This window comes from Protopterus annectens, chromosome 6.part0 (genome assembly GCF_019279795.1).
Source record: "Protopterus annectens isolate FY-2018-M chromosome 6.part0, PAN1.0, whole genome shotgun sequence".
Taxonomy (NCBI): Eukaryota; Metazoa; Chordata; order Ceratodontiformes; family Protopteridae; genus Protopterus; species Protopterus annectens.
Window position 1 is genome coordinate 1,390,478,711 of NC_056737.1, and position 14,656 is coordinate 1,390,493,366.

Consider the following 14,656-nt stretch of genomic DNA (forward strand, 5'->3'; position numbering starts at 1 on the left):
ACACTCATTAATTAAAAAGTGAGAAATGCTATAGAAAATGACTGCTGGTGTGGTTTTTGATATGAATTCCAATGCAAATTAGTGTTGATCAGTATTTTTACCATAATAATTCCCTCTATTATGTTGTTCCACCATGAACAGAAGTTTAAGTATGGGCACCAGCAGTGATTCATTGTGTCAGGAGCATTCATATGTGCACAAGCAGTGAATCAGTGTGTAAGGGGTATTTGTATGTGCACCAGCAGTGATTCCTTGTATAAGGAGCATTCATATATGCATCAGCAGTGATTCAGCATGTAAGGAGCATTCGTTAATGAATGCATAAACCTCAGGATTGTACCTAAAAGCCTTTGGGTTTATAGATATCCGAGTAATGTGCACACTGGATCTGAATTTTACAAAGATTTGCTTAGTATATTTGATAAATGTGGATTGGATATTTTAAAAGCTATTATTAAAAACAATGAGCGTGAAATGATTTGCTTACAGGAACAGATAGACATGTTTAACCGATGTGTTACTAGTCATTTGTTGTTTGGAATAGAGGCAGGAAAAAAGAAATATTATGAAGTTAGGGATAACATTGACAAAAAGTGCAATGAAATTCTGAACAGAAAATACAAGAAACTTGACAGGGATATCAAAGAATACAGAGAGGGTAAACATTATCCACCAATAATACATTACATGCTCGGGGGATTATAATAATTCCACACATGAATTTTATACACAGCAGCAAGCTTAGGATAGACACAAACAGGTTGTTCACAGTGTGTCTGAATGGAGAATACTGACAATGGTACTGGATATACATCACCACGTAGGTCAGAGAGACTCCTAAACAAACACAACAACAATAATAACCATTTTTACAGGGTTACCCACAACCACAGGGGAGGGGGATACAGGAGAAATCCATGTTAGAATGTGATATCCCTGTTCACTTTTGTAGTACTGGCAATTCTAATGTCTTTAGCTGGCAGGGCTTTCATATTTTTAATTATAGTTGCCTTGAAGGTACACAAGATTTTTTCAGCCTGTTTATGAAGGGGTTTAAATACATCCCTGTGAAGAAGAAGAATCTTCCCTAGGTTATATTAGATCTAAAAATGTTCATAAGAAAACAATCTGGAGACTATGCTTGCGGGGACTATATCATTACTTGATTCAACTGTTCCTAGAAAAGCTAGCACATATAATTGTCCATTACACCCCCAATTAAGGAACTTGAAGAGTGTGTTGGGAGAAGGAGATCAGAAAAACTCTTAAACACACTAAAGTTAGGTATAATTTGAATATAAACAAGAATAAACTCCTTACAGAACTATGCTCGAGCCCATGTATTAGGTTAATGGAACCCGATAAGGGAGGGTGCATCGTTCTTATGGACAAAATCTTATATGAAGCCAAAATATTTTCTATTTTACATGATGTGACTAGATACAGTAAGGTATCCATTAATGAAATTAACATTTCTTACAAGAAAATAGATTTGGCCTTGACAGATTTGTTTGACCAGAGGGTTATTGATTTTGAGACTTCCCGATACTTAGAAAACACTACACCTAGGGTGCCTTCCATTTTTGGAATACCCAAAGTCCACAAGAATGTTGATGATCCCCCCTCTCAGACCCATTGTTGCATCAGAAGGCTCAAAAATAGCACCTTTGGCTAAATATCTTGATTGGAAGTTAAAAGTCTTGTGGAGTGGAGAGACCCATATATTAAAGGACTCTTGGGATTTTCTTGCTAGGGTGAAGCCTGAACACTTTTCTAAAAATTTTAAGTTTGTCACAATTGATGTTGTGGACTTTTGTTTAGTAATTCCCCACAATACAGGCCTGCCATGGCTTGAAGAAGCTCTTAGAATGAAGGCAGGGGTCTCAGACAATGATAATTTTCTTTGTTTAGAGTTGGCTGAACTTGTTCTCAAAAAAAAAATGTCCTGTTTTTTGAAGGGGAAGTTTTTCGGCAGGAAGAGGGAGTAGCCATGGGGGCCAATTGTGCCCCCACTTATGCTGATATTATTTTATCAGTGTGGGAATTTAAATTTGTACATTCAAATCCATACTCTGTGTTTTGGAAGTTAGATACTAGATACCTTGATGACCTCTGTATTTTTTGGGTTGGTAGTCTCAAATTGCTGGAAGAATTTATACAATATTTAACACAAACCACTAACTTTCTCCAGTTTACACATCAAGTGACCCCTGAAAAATTGAATTACCTGGATGTGTCTATACATAAATTGAGTGAGGGCTTTAAGTTAGCTATCTACAGAAAATCGACCTTCTCCAATACATACATTAGTTTTACTAGTGCACACCCTCTGTTTCAGAAGAAAGGAATTATTAAAGGAAAATACGTATGTGTGAGTCGTATGACATTCCTGGATATAGACTTTCTAGAGGAATGTTCAGAAGGACGGAATTATTAAAGGACAATACATACGTGTGAGTTGTATGACATTCCTGGATGTAGACTTTCTAGAGGAATTTTCTACATTACAGAAAATGTTTGTGGAGAGGGGTTACCCTAAGGACCTTATTTCAGCAATCATAACTGAGGTTTTGCAAGGCAGAAAGGACAAATATCCACCGATTTTAGGTGTTGGACTTACTATTTCTAACAGTATTAATTAAGAATATTGTTGAGAGGGAATGGAACAGATTTTCTGAGCGCACTGATTTGAGTAATCTGAAAAATAAACTGCTGAAGGTGGTCTTTAGAAAAGGACAAAATATAAAAAAATTATTAGAATATGCCAATAATCTCAATGTAAATTATTAGAATATGCCAATAATCTCAATGTTTATTCACATAAAAGGAGAGGTACCTACAAAGGTGGGGCCTGCTCCCAGTGTGCCCATATTTTACAAGGTGAAGAGGTCTTTATTGCAACCAGGCAGAACTTGCTGGCTACTAAGACTTATTCCAATTGTAACTCAGAAGACTTAGTGTACTTAGTAACATGTGGAGCATGCAAAGCCTTATACTCTGGAAAAACTGAAAGGCAGTTGACACGCAGGATTTACGAACATTTAAATGATGTCAGGAAAAAGAACAACAGTAATGCTCTATAGACACACAGACTGTGTTAATGCTAGTTTTTCTTTTTTTGTTATCGAAATAGTTCCCAGAGATGTCAGGGCTGGCCCCTGGGAAACCAAGTTAGAATACAGGGAGACCTTCTGGCAGGTTGTGCTTGAGGCTAATAGGGCTTTGGTACCTCTGCTAAAACTTAGATCTGCAAAACTTTAAGTGTTGTATATAATATGTAGATATATACTAAAATACATACAAGTTTAAGGTTTTTATCAACAATATTGTTATATATTTTTGTTATGTAAGCTAGCAAAACTATTTTGGAATTTTTAAAATATTTTAGTATATTACATTTTATTAACATTTAGGATGTTTGTACCTTTAAAAAATTTAATTAGGTTAATTATGTTTAATTGGTTTCAAACAGTGGTATAAAAGGAAGTGCTCAGTTCAGCTAATTTATTGTATCTGAAGAAGTCTGAGGGATACTTGGACGAAAACAGATTTTGTATTGTGTGCAGTGTCAATACTGTTTTTCTGGTACATTAAAGGAGTAATTTTTAAGCATGGTGCCCTTCTCTTTAGTCCAGACAGTTTGGTTACTTAGTTATTTTTCTGGACCTGCTCCTGTTTGTGTTTACGAGCATTCATATGTGCACCATCAGTGATTCAGCATGTAAGGAACATTTGTATGTGCACCAGCAGTGATTCAGTGTGTAAGGAGCATTCATATGTGCACCAGTAGTGATTCAGTGTGTAAGGAGCATTTGTATGTGCACCAGCAGTGATCCAGTGTGTAAGGAGCATTTGTATGTGCACAAGCAGTGATTCAGTGTGTAAGGAGCATTCGTATGTGCACCAGCAGTGATTTAGTATGTAAGGAGCATTTGTATGTGCACCAGCAGTGATTCAGTGTGTAGGGAGAATTTGTATGTGTACAAACAGTGATTCAGAGTGTAAGGAGCATTTGTATGTGCACCAGCAGTTATTTAGTGTGTAAGGAGCATTTGTATGTGCACCAGCAGTGATTCAGTGTGTAAGGATCATTCGCATGTTCACCAGCAGTGATTTAATGTGTAAAGAGCATTCATATGTGCACCAGCAGTCATTCAGTGTGTAAGGCGCATTATTTTTATCTCTATGGTTGTGCAATGACAGAGTTAGTATATTTGTGTTAGGGGGTGTGGGGGCCGGTCCCCCACATTAGGGGGTACGGGGGGCTTGCCCCCTGCAAAAAAGGTTTTGGAGGTATATTTAGTGTGTATGAAATTGTCAGTGAAATGAGTGTCGATCAATGGTATCTATTAAATGAGTTTTAGATGAAATGAAACACTGTATTTTCTTGTTGATTAAGTGAAATGTTGAAGTTAAATATAATCATATATGTATATATGGGTCCCCTTCTTAATTTTGAAAGATCACAATCTCAAGATTCATAATATCAAACCCAGAATCCTGAGGTTGTGAAATCTCGTAATTAAGAAATAAAAAAAAAAACATGATAACTGCTAAAACTATGTTTCTGCAGGGGGGAAGCCCCCTGCACCTACCACACCCCCTGCAACATAAATGTACTAACTCAGAGATTGCTGTACAGTGAAGAGAATGGTAATGGACATCGCTATACAGTGCAGAACAGGAACATTACCATTCTCTTCACTGTAGCATGGTCTCGGAGTTAGTATATTTAAGTTGCAGGGGGTGTGGGGGTGCAAGGGGACTTGCCCCCTGCAAAAACATGGTTTTAGCAGCTGTCTTTTTTTTTTTTTTTATTTCTTAATTTCGAGATTTCACAACCTCCAGATGCTGGGTTCGATATTATGATTCTCGAGATTGTGATCTTTTGAAATTAAGAAATGGACCCGTGCATCGGTTTACTTCAGATGACCAAACATTCAAAAGTTCGACTTTCATATGGCCGAGACCATATGATCGAACTTTTGAAAGTTCAAACATCTAATCAAAAAAGTAAAAAAAAAGAAAAACAATTACCTGAACGGTTTTAGTGGGGGGCAAGCCCCCAGCCCCCCACACCCCCTGCTATTTATAAATACCAAGTCCGAGATCGCACTACAGTGCGGAAAAGGGAAATCTTCCTGTTCCACGCTGTATGGAGATCTCCATTAAAAGCATTTGAACTTTCAAACGTTCGATTATATGGTCTCGACCATATGAAAGTCAAACTTTTGAAAGTTCAATCATATGAAGGGCACAATGTATATATATATATATATATATATATATATATAATATTATATATATATATATATATATATATATATATATATATATATATATATATATATATATATATATATATATATATATATATATATATATATATATATATATATATATATATATATATATATACACATATATATATAATAGATATATATATATATATATATATATATATATATATATATATATATATATACACATGTATATATACCATATGATCAGGTCTGCAATTGTAACCATATTATTATGTGTTTGAGACTTGTCAAGAAATTCACCTCGAGATCACAGTGCAAGAGGAGAATTTTGTGATTCTTCTCGAGAACACACAGTAGTTGGTTAGGGTCTGCAGGACCTGATCATAACTTTTTGTAGTCTATGAAGTTTTATCTACTCCATGTACTACCAACTATAAAACAAAAAACGTTCAAAGTGTTTTAATGGCTGTAAAAGCCAGTAAAGCACTTGCAAAGTGCTGTCACACAGACAGCATATAAATATAAATGTAGGAAAAATTCAGGGTCAGTATTTAAATACTGCTCCAATTTACTTACTTACAGATTGATGTGTATAAAGTTCCATGGACAAAATATGAGGCAAGATATTCAATGACAGTTCAGGGAGAATTTACATTCCTTGAGTGATACCCAAACGTAACGATACTTAGGGACTGTGTAACAATTGTTATGCACCTCTGAAAGTGCTGTTGCATTTGGGTCTTGTGCTACAGAAGCATGTCAGAGGTTTATCTGTTTTTTGATTTTGGAGTGTAATCACAGCACTCCATACATATCATGTTAAATATTTCATGTGGTACATTACCACACAGAAGCCGCATATTGGTGGTGATAGCTGCAGTGGACCTCCCCCTCTTGAAATCACATTTTTACTTCAAAATCATAGCACCTTGTAGAAAATGTTAATACTGCCAGAGAAGCATATGTTAAACAATCTCATTTTAGATCATGGACCCACTAAAAAGGGAGAAAAAGAGGTGTCCCTTTTTTTTTTTTTTTTTTTTTTTTTACAACATATGACAATACCTCAGATGCAGCACACGTGACTTCAAAAATATCATATAAGATATATAGAGACAATGCATCACAGCATACCTGAGTACATCTATTTAGCTGAACAAACTGCAATTTTCTGACAATTTCTGTTTCTTTTAATATTGTCAAGATTATTACGCTGGACTTTTTGTTCCGCATTACTATTAATATATCTAGGTATACTGGGAATCAAAAATTAGTAGATGGGTAGCATAGCATTTTGTTTCTCAAACAACCATATAAAACTTGACTGTAATTATTCTAAGGCCTTCACTGGTAGACCTGAGCTCTAAAATTGTCTAAACTATCCTTACATCTACTTTTATACTAGTAAATTCAGTAGCTTTTCATAGTGACAAAACCATTTTGCTTAGTATGAGAATATACGCCAACCATTTATTCACCACTGTAACCCACAAACCACTGTAATCAGCTAGGACTCTATAACAACACTATCATAGATAATAGCATTAAGTAAGCACTAATGAAAACACAATACTCATTGACAGGCTGGAGCTGTAAACACAACAAAGTTAGTTCTTAAAAAAAATCTGTAATACCTTTTCTTAAACAAAACATTTGCTATTTTTATTTCTTTTGTTTCTTCTGCTAACCTTGAAAGATATCAACCTACTTTTTTTTAAAAATACAGTAACAGTACCATTTATGAAACAGAACTCTAGAGGCAAACATTCCTGCCCCTCAGCATTTATTCTACAAGTGTCAAGACGTTTCACATTGACAAACTAGAAATCTGTATAGAATAAATGGAGTTTATATTTTAATATGCAGAGAGATTTTCAGAGCTGAGGAAGTAAGGGGAAAATAAAAGCAAGAGAAAGGACAGGGCTATTATTTTACATTTGTACAAATGTTTAGCTGGTCTGCAAGATTTGGCAATTTATGGTTTCCACCCTATTTCAAAAAACAAAGACTTAATGTAAATTCACTATGATAGTGCTTATAAATTAATGCTGCATTAAACAATCTTTAAGTGCAGATTTATATTTAAGTTTCTGCTACAGCAGTTTAAACAAACTGTCATGTATGGTATTATGAACTGATGCATACCCGGGGCAGCCAAAATGGTGTTATTTCCAGAAAGAAGTCATTCTAGAAAAGCCAAGTCAAAGTACACTTCATTTCCACTGTGTCATAGATATTCTTTAAAATGTGCAAGGTAAAGTAAAATTGTGCAACGATCCCTTTCTTTTTCTGTAAGTCTGCAGATGTTAAAACGTTGTAGCAAACATTTGTTCTCTTAACTAATAACAGTAACATCATAATATATGATCATCTGAATGGATGTGAACTATCTGCTGTAGTGGCCACTGTTTCATGATTAATTGGTGCTTTTATAATTCAGAATGCAAGACTCAGCTGCTGTGTCATTACATTAAATTTTAATAGAAACTGCCATTAGAATTATGCTTTCACTGTGCTTTTGTAGTTGCTTTTATTAAGAACTGAGGCAGATTCATATTTGAAGGCTGGCTGTATAGATATTTATGCTGAGCTGACTGTGCTTTTATGTGTTGTGCTTATTATGTTAATCCTGCCCTTTCCTGGGGGAAGATTTTTTTTTTTATCTTTATTACCATTCCAGAATATACACCTTTAAGAGTGATGCAATTAAAAAGTGGCAATATGCTACTCATGAGTCCCTTGATCATGAGCTTGAAATGTTCCAAATATTTTCTAATAGGTGCAGGTACTTGCACTATTTGTTCTATTCTAGAGTTATAGAACTGACTGATGATAACACAAATAACTAGCAGCACATTTTTCCTGCAGATATCTGCAATGCTATCAGTAGAGTATCAGGAATATGATGCAATGTGATCTATAACAGCATCCCAATCAGTGTGTATATGTGTGTGAACACGTCTATTATTGTAGATTACATCTTTGCACCCAGATTTAAAGTGGCTGCATTTTGAGATCCATCAAGAATTTAGTACATCTGTTGATTTTTTTTTGTATGGCTACAGTCCAAAATACTGTAATGACATGTCTTACATAATGAAATAAGGTTTTACTTAAGCTAATATTCCTCCCTACTCAAGAGCTCTGTGCTTTCTTCCATGTAGTATCTGTAAACAAGCACGCTGTGGCTCTTGGCTTAGTTTGTACTAAATTTGCTAAACTTAACAATAAAATGAAAATGTGCCACTGGCAAATGAATGTATTGTGCTACAGAACAGAGATTTAAAGCAGTATCACATTTTTCTGTTACTTTGCATCATTGGTGCCTCTTAGATTGTTAAACATATATGTGACTTTCTTGAAGTAATATAGACTTACAAAAGCAATACATATCTTTGTTTTCAAGTAAACTGTATGATTTCAGAGCACATTTATAAATTTGTTGTAGTGTGCTTAGTTCTGTAACATATATAATTGTTTAGAAACATATATATTTTCTGAACAACTCATGCACTGGTAGTTGAACATTAAGCTGGTGTACACAATGCATAGCAACATGTACTTAAGTGTTGCTGCTAAAATAGGTAAGGAAGGAAACAAAATTTTTAATAGTTGTGCTTCATTTTCAGTCTGATGGTACATATCTATTTAGTGTAAAATAATTTAAATTTTAACTGTCAGTCAGCTTTCACAGTTGCGATTTTAAGTAAAACAGCAAATGCTGAAATGAAATATTCAAAACCAGGCCAAACAATATATACTGTTTACAGACTAGAAGTAAGTAATCTACATTGCAATATATCTTCTTATATACATCCAACATCCAACACTGGTTTACATATTTTTCAAGAAGACACAAACATGGTTACAATGTTATTTTCTTTGTAAACATCACAATTTGTGTGTTCATGACTTGATGATATTGTGTGTCACAGAATACAAACGTATTGAAGAAAAAATTCATATTCAGTAAGGATGTTGGCACCTCCTGCTTGAATATTTCTGTGGAATTTATACAGTCTTTCTTTTCCACAGAAAATCTTTAAGATTTCTTCTTCTACCTTCTTTATTCAAACATTTCATAATTGCGAGTTTGCCTTATACGAGGAACCATATCCATTAGCAACCTAAAAAAATTTTAAAAAATGTGAATTAAAAAAAAATGACTATTATTCTTTATTTCAGTCATGTAGTAGCAGCTAAGAATGCCTTTAACTAAATAATTTAATTTGCGCATTTAAAAATTCAGAAGTCATTCTAGCATGCCAGACAAAAATGCCAATTAAAAGAAGAAAATGCTGCTGCAACCAAATATCGTGCTCTGTTGTGCTTAAACTAGCAGAATTAAGTCATATAACATCTTCTTGCAATGATTATATAATATAAATGGAGGAGCAGTGAGAAGAAATAATACAAGTGCTATTACATATTTCTGGATAGCATTTTGTAGAACCAGTTTTATTCTGCTTGCTTAAGCCCCTTATAGTTTGAAAATAATTCTGGCGCTGTCAATAATTCTTGTAGTCTCCTGATTTTACCATATTGTAAATGCAAATGATGCTATTTCATAGAAAACACTTGTTTTACTCATTACAAAAGTTAAGATTGTACTGGCACAGAGAGATTGAGCCCCTCCTGTGACCCAGGCAACTGTGGGTGTGATTAACAGCTTGGCGCTCAAGGAGGCAGGAAGGGATAGAGACTAGTGAAGGGAAGTGGCCTCCTGATCGCTCCCATCGGGAGTAGAGAGATGTGGGTGCTCAGGGAACATGTGGGTAGTGTAATTCCCATAGTGGAGGCCAGAGAAACTTCTTCCTATACTAATGGTTTGAGGGTGGGACTGCTCGGTGGCAACGTCCACTGTGGAAGTAAGGGATGACCAGTGTAAACAGCCCCTTGCAAGGCCTCTTCCAGCTTAGTTGAGTGCACACACCAAGATGGGGCTATAAAGGAAAATTTTCAGACCACTACTGATGACTGTCTGAGTGATGGAATCTACCAGCAGATCCTTGCCCTGGTGATAGAGAACAAATGGGTCAATTGGTGACTAACAGAAAGAAGGGACAAAAAGTACAAAAACAGGAAAAGTTGTAATTGCGCTAATGCAATATACAGTGACAGCTGATGCATTCTGTCCAAGCAAGCAAAGTTTATACTCCCATTTCTGATTCTCTATCTATCTATCTATCTATCTATCTATCTATCTATCTATCTATCTATCTATCTATCTATCTATCTAATCTATCTGCATCAGTATCTATCTTATCTATATATCGATAACAATATCTCTGTCTATATCTATCTATGATTACTCTGTGGCTGGGATTTATAGATCATTAGTGGATTTTGCAGCACAAATTAGCACAGGTAGTGACAATGTGCAGGATGTGGGTTAGTCAGTGAAACAGGGAGTTCATACAGTGGCAAAACAGAGCAGTATGTAACATAATAATATGAAAATGAGGAACTCCATACAGATCAGCCAGGTATTATATGTAAATGATGACACCAAAAATGGCAGACTGATCAAAAATGTATAACATGGGTGCAGTGTAGTATGGCACGTATCTGCTTTTTAAGCCAAGCATTACAGTGAATATGAGGGGAACAATGTTTCATAGTTTCATAGTATAGTACTAGGCTATCTGCCCTGGGGCATTTGTAAGCCTAGCCATAGTGATGTGGCTTTTGCCACCCCATGAAATGGTACCAAAAATGTACAGAATAAATTTAGAATACTGTGGATTAACAGCAGTTATAGCTCAGTACACTATGTTAATGGATACTATAAGAGTCAGCACCCACAATGTCATTCATTGCTATCATATACAGCAAAAAAAGAGCTATGAACAGCACCTGATAGGCCACCAGTTGAGGGAACCAGCAGATTGTGGATGGTTTTAATGTGGACAAGGAGATAGCAAGGGACCTTGTTGAACTGTGTTGCCAACAAGTGACATCTGGGGTAATGCATGGTATTTCCATTCTTGTTGATTTGAAGCTTTAATCATATTAGCTACTTGGAACTTTTAGTGACCTACTGTGAATATGTAAAGGATATTGCAGTTGTCAGCCTCATCAATCCTGAACCAGTTCCTTGCATTATGCTACAGCATGTAGAGGAACATATCTGGTTCCACAGGACTGCAGAGGAGATAATCAGTACCATGCAGGCATTTACATGTATGTGTGGCCTGCAGTAGCACTTTGTTTTCCTTAACAGTGAATTTTTCCAACCATTACCTCCCTTAGGTGGCCATACAGGTACATGTACACTTGTAGACCAAAACTGTGAGTCAGTGAGTCTGTATGGTATGCTGTGTGATGCCCAAACTTATGGCAACAGCTCCCTTATATACCTGTTTATGAACTGTACTTAGTTTTGTGAGACAGCCCCCTACCATTTTTGTACTGTACCCATGGCATGGCCAAAGGACTCCCCCATAATGCACCAGCTTATCAGATGCAGTTAGTGCTATGAACATGCATCCCCCAGTTACATACTGTAGGCATGCTTTAAGATGTGACCCTGGACCCCCCACCACCACCACCACCATGGGATGTGCATCACAATATTTCCACTGTACATGGTTATCCCACCTGAAAGCCATAGATGGTGCAGTGCCATGCTAATATCTTGAGTTTTCTGTATGTGTATATTACACTGTCTATCTCAGTATGACTCACATCGACAACAGGGTTTGTTGTTCTCACTGAGGTAATTTAACTGGCAAGACTTATTCCTAAACTCTATAAAGCCTTCTTTGACTCTGCAAAGCTGCATATATGTATTTATTTATCTATCCTTTGTCGACTGGGTTAGCCTAGTAGGGTAGTAGACTCTTTTCAGGGGAGACATGAGGTGATATTTATACTAATAGGGGAAATTTAGCCAGGGGATCAGGGAACTTTCCCTATTCATTATTGTTGTGTGTGGGACCCATTTTGGAGGAGCACTTCCTGTTTCTTTTCAGGTACAGAGGTGGCCTAGAGAAATGGGGAGGCAGATGGAGAGAAAAGGAGATTATGGAGTGGTGAAAGAAATGAAAAAAGAAAGTAATTATCGAAACCAGAGAATGTGTGCAGGATTCTGAGGAAATGTTTCAAACAAATTTGTTTGATTGAGATGAGTCAGCAAATGGTAGATGTAAAATTAAAACTTTCCAGTTGGGAGGGTTTTGGAATGATATACTTAAAGAAATGGTGGTACAGAGTGAACCAGAAAATGAAGGAGATATTTCCTGGGGGGGGGGGGGGGGGGCATTATGGAGAAAATCCTAAAGGAGAATGCAGAGACAATCTTGAAGAATAGTGGTGAGATGGAAAAGAGAACATATGCAGAGAAAGTAAAAGAAGGAAAAACTGGAGTAGCAGAAAAGAAGGCAGAAGAAAATGAAAAATGGAAGTACGTGGCAAGGATTCAAAGTAAAGAAGACAAAGAAATTGATAGATACAAAGTGAGTTTAATAGCTCCTTTGGGTGTAAAAAGGTAAGAGCATTTACTCTTACTAACAAAGAGACATTTTGTGACATTTTCGATGGAAAATTTTCTAGCAGAAAATGAAAAAAGGAAGACTGTAACACATGGAATCATTATGTGATGAAAGCATTTAACAGAAAAACAAAAAAGAAAATACATGTACAATTTCTAACAGAGGTAGAAAGAGAGACTTTGAAAGAACATTTGAAAACTTTATGTAAAGAAATACTGGACATTGCAAAAGTTTATGACAAAAGGTGTTTATGGACTGGTACCTGGGATTGTAATATTGTGTTACAAATAGAGAAGGAGAAAAATATACATATATCAAGCATGAATAGGGGTGTCATGAAATACTGGGGACAACTCAACCCAAAACATACTTTTTAAGGAAAAGAAGGAAATTTGGTTAGTGTGACAAAAGAAGATGTTATGTTTGTGAGGAAATAGGACAGGATGAAAAAATGTGAATTAAAATGTTATAAGTGCAACAAAATTGGACATTTATGGATGAATTGCACAAATGAATCCTTGATCTGCTTTGAAAATTACAGTGTCTAAGTAATTCATTTGAGAATTGTTAAATGAATAAGTAAGTCATAGAAATCCTGCTATAGTATTGAGATACTCAGTACAATTGCTAATACATTCTTCTGGAACTAACCATAAAATAAAAAGATAGTGTAGGTATATTTTGCAAAATTTGAAAAATTCACGCTGAAATACATGTAAAAGTTCCCATGTGTATAAAACAACATTGGCAAACAAAGGAGCACATGCTGAACCCATCGCTACACTATCAGTCCAGAAAAATGTATTAGTAGTTTGATTAAGTACCTCAATACCACAGCAGAATTTCTAATATTTACTTACTTGTTTAACAATTCTCAAATTAATTACTTAGATACTGTAATTTTAAAAGCAGATTATGGATTCAAGTCCAGTATTTATAGGAAACCTATGTGTTTTAATACTAATTTGCACTATTCAGGTTTATATCCATAGCATCAGGAAGTCAGTTTGGTTAGGGCCAAGCCATTAGGTTGGTTAGAATGGTTTCAGACTTGGACCCATTTCTGGAGGAAATCAACAAATTAAAGAACATGTTTTACGACAGGGTTGCCCAAGACGTATGGTTAGGAAGGTGGTTAGTGAGGTTGTAGAAAGTAAGGAACTGAAATTTAAAACTATTTTGGGTACAGACCTAAGTAAACAGGGTGATGACAACACCTCCGCCATTGTAACAGTTATGATATTGGGATTTAATAATGAATTTTATGATATTAGATTCATTATTGAGAAGAACTGCATCATTCTCAGATCTAGCCCTTACATATAGACAGTAGTAGGGAGCCAACCCAAAATAGTTAGCAAAGTTTCAAAGAATTTGAAGTTTGTTTGAACATGAGGGAATGAATAAAGTGTTAAATATGGGAGAACAAGGAAATGTGGAAACTGCAAACAGTGCATATATATTTTTCAGGCTGAACAAGTATTCATAAATGACAACAATATTAGATTTATTAAAGGAAACTACTCAACTACAGGGATAGTTTATTTAGCCAAATGTATTACATGCCCACCATTTTACATAGGAAGGACAGACAGGGCATTAAAGAAAGAATATACGAGCACAGCTATGACATTAAAACTAAAAACAAGGTTAATGCTCCTTACAAGCACTCTTGAATATGTTCTAACTTTGAAGGTTTTACTTTTGGCATTCTTGGTAAGATTACTATTAACATTAGTGGTAGTGACTGGGAGAACCGACTTGAATTCCAGGAGCTTCTTCAGCAACTTAATACCAGTATAGCACCCAGGTTGAATGAACCTATTTAAATGAAACCAGTTTGAAATCACAGCAGAAAAGTTGTGAAGCATTGATTTATTTACTATTTGACCATTTTTT

At 35.5% G+C, this 14,656-nt stretch overlaps 1 long non-coding RNA gene across 1 annotated transcript in view; it reads right to left on the bottom strand.

Moving 5' to 3' along the window:
* Positions 1 to 7,722: 7,722 nt before the first annotated feature.
* The window catches only part of LOC122804815, a 195,750-nt gene continuing 188,816 nt past the window's right edge, over positions 7,723 to 14,656 (bottom strand). Inside the window, exon 3 of the long non-coding RNA XR_006365245.1 lies at positions 7,723 to 9,391. This is a non-coding gene — a long non-coding RNA (uncharacterized LOC122804815). The remainder of the gene's footprint in view (positions 9,392 to 14,656) is intronic.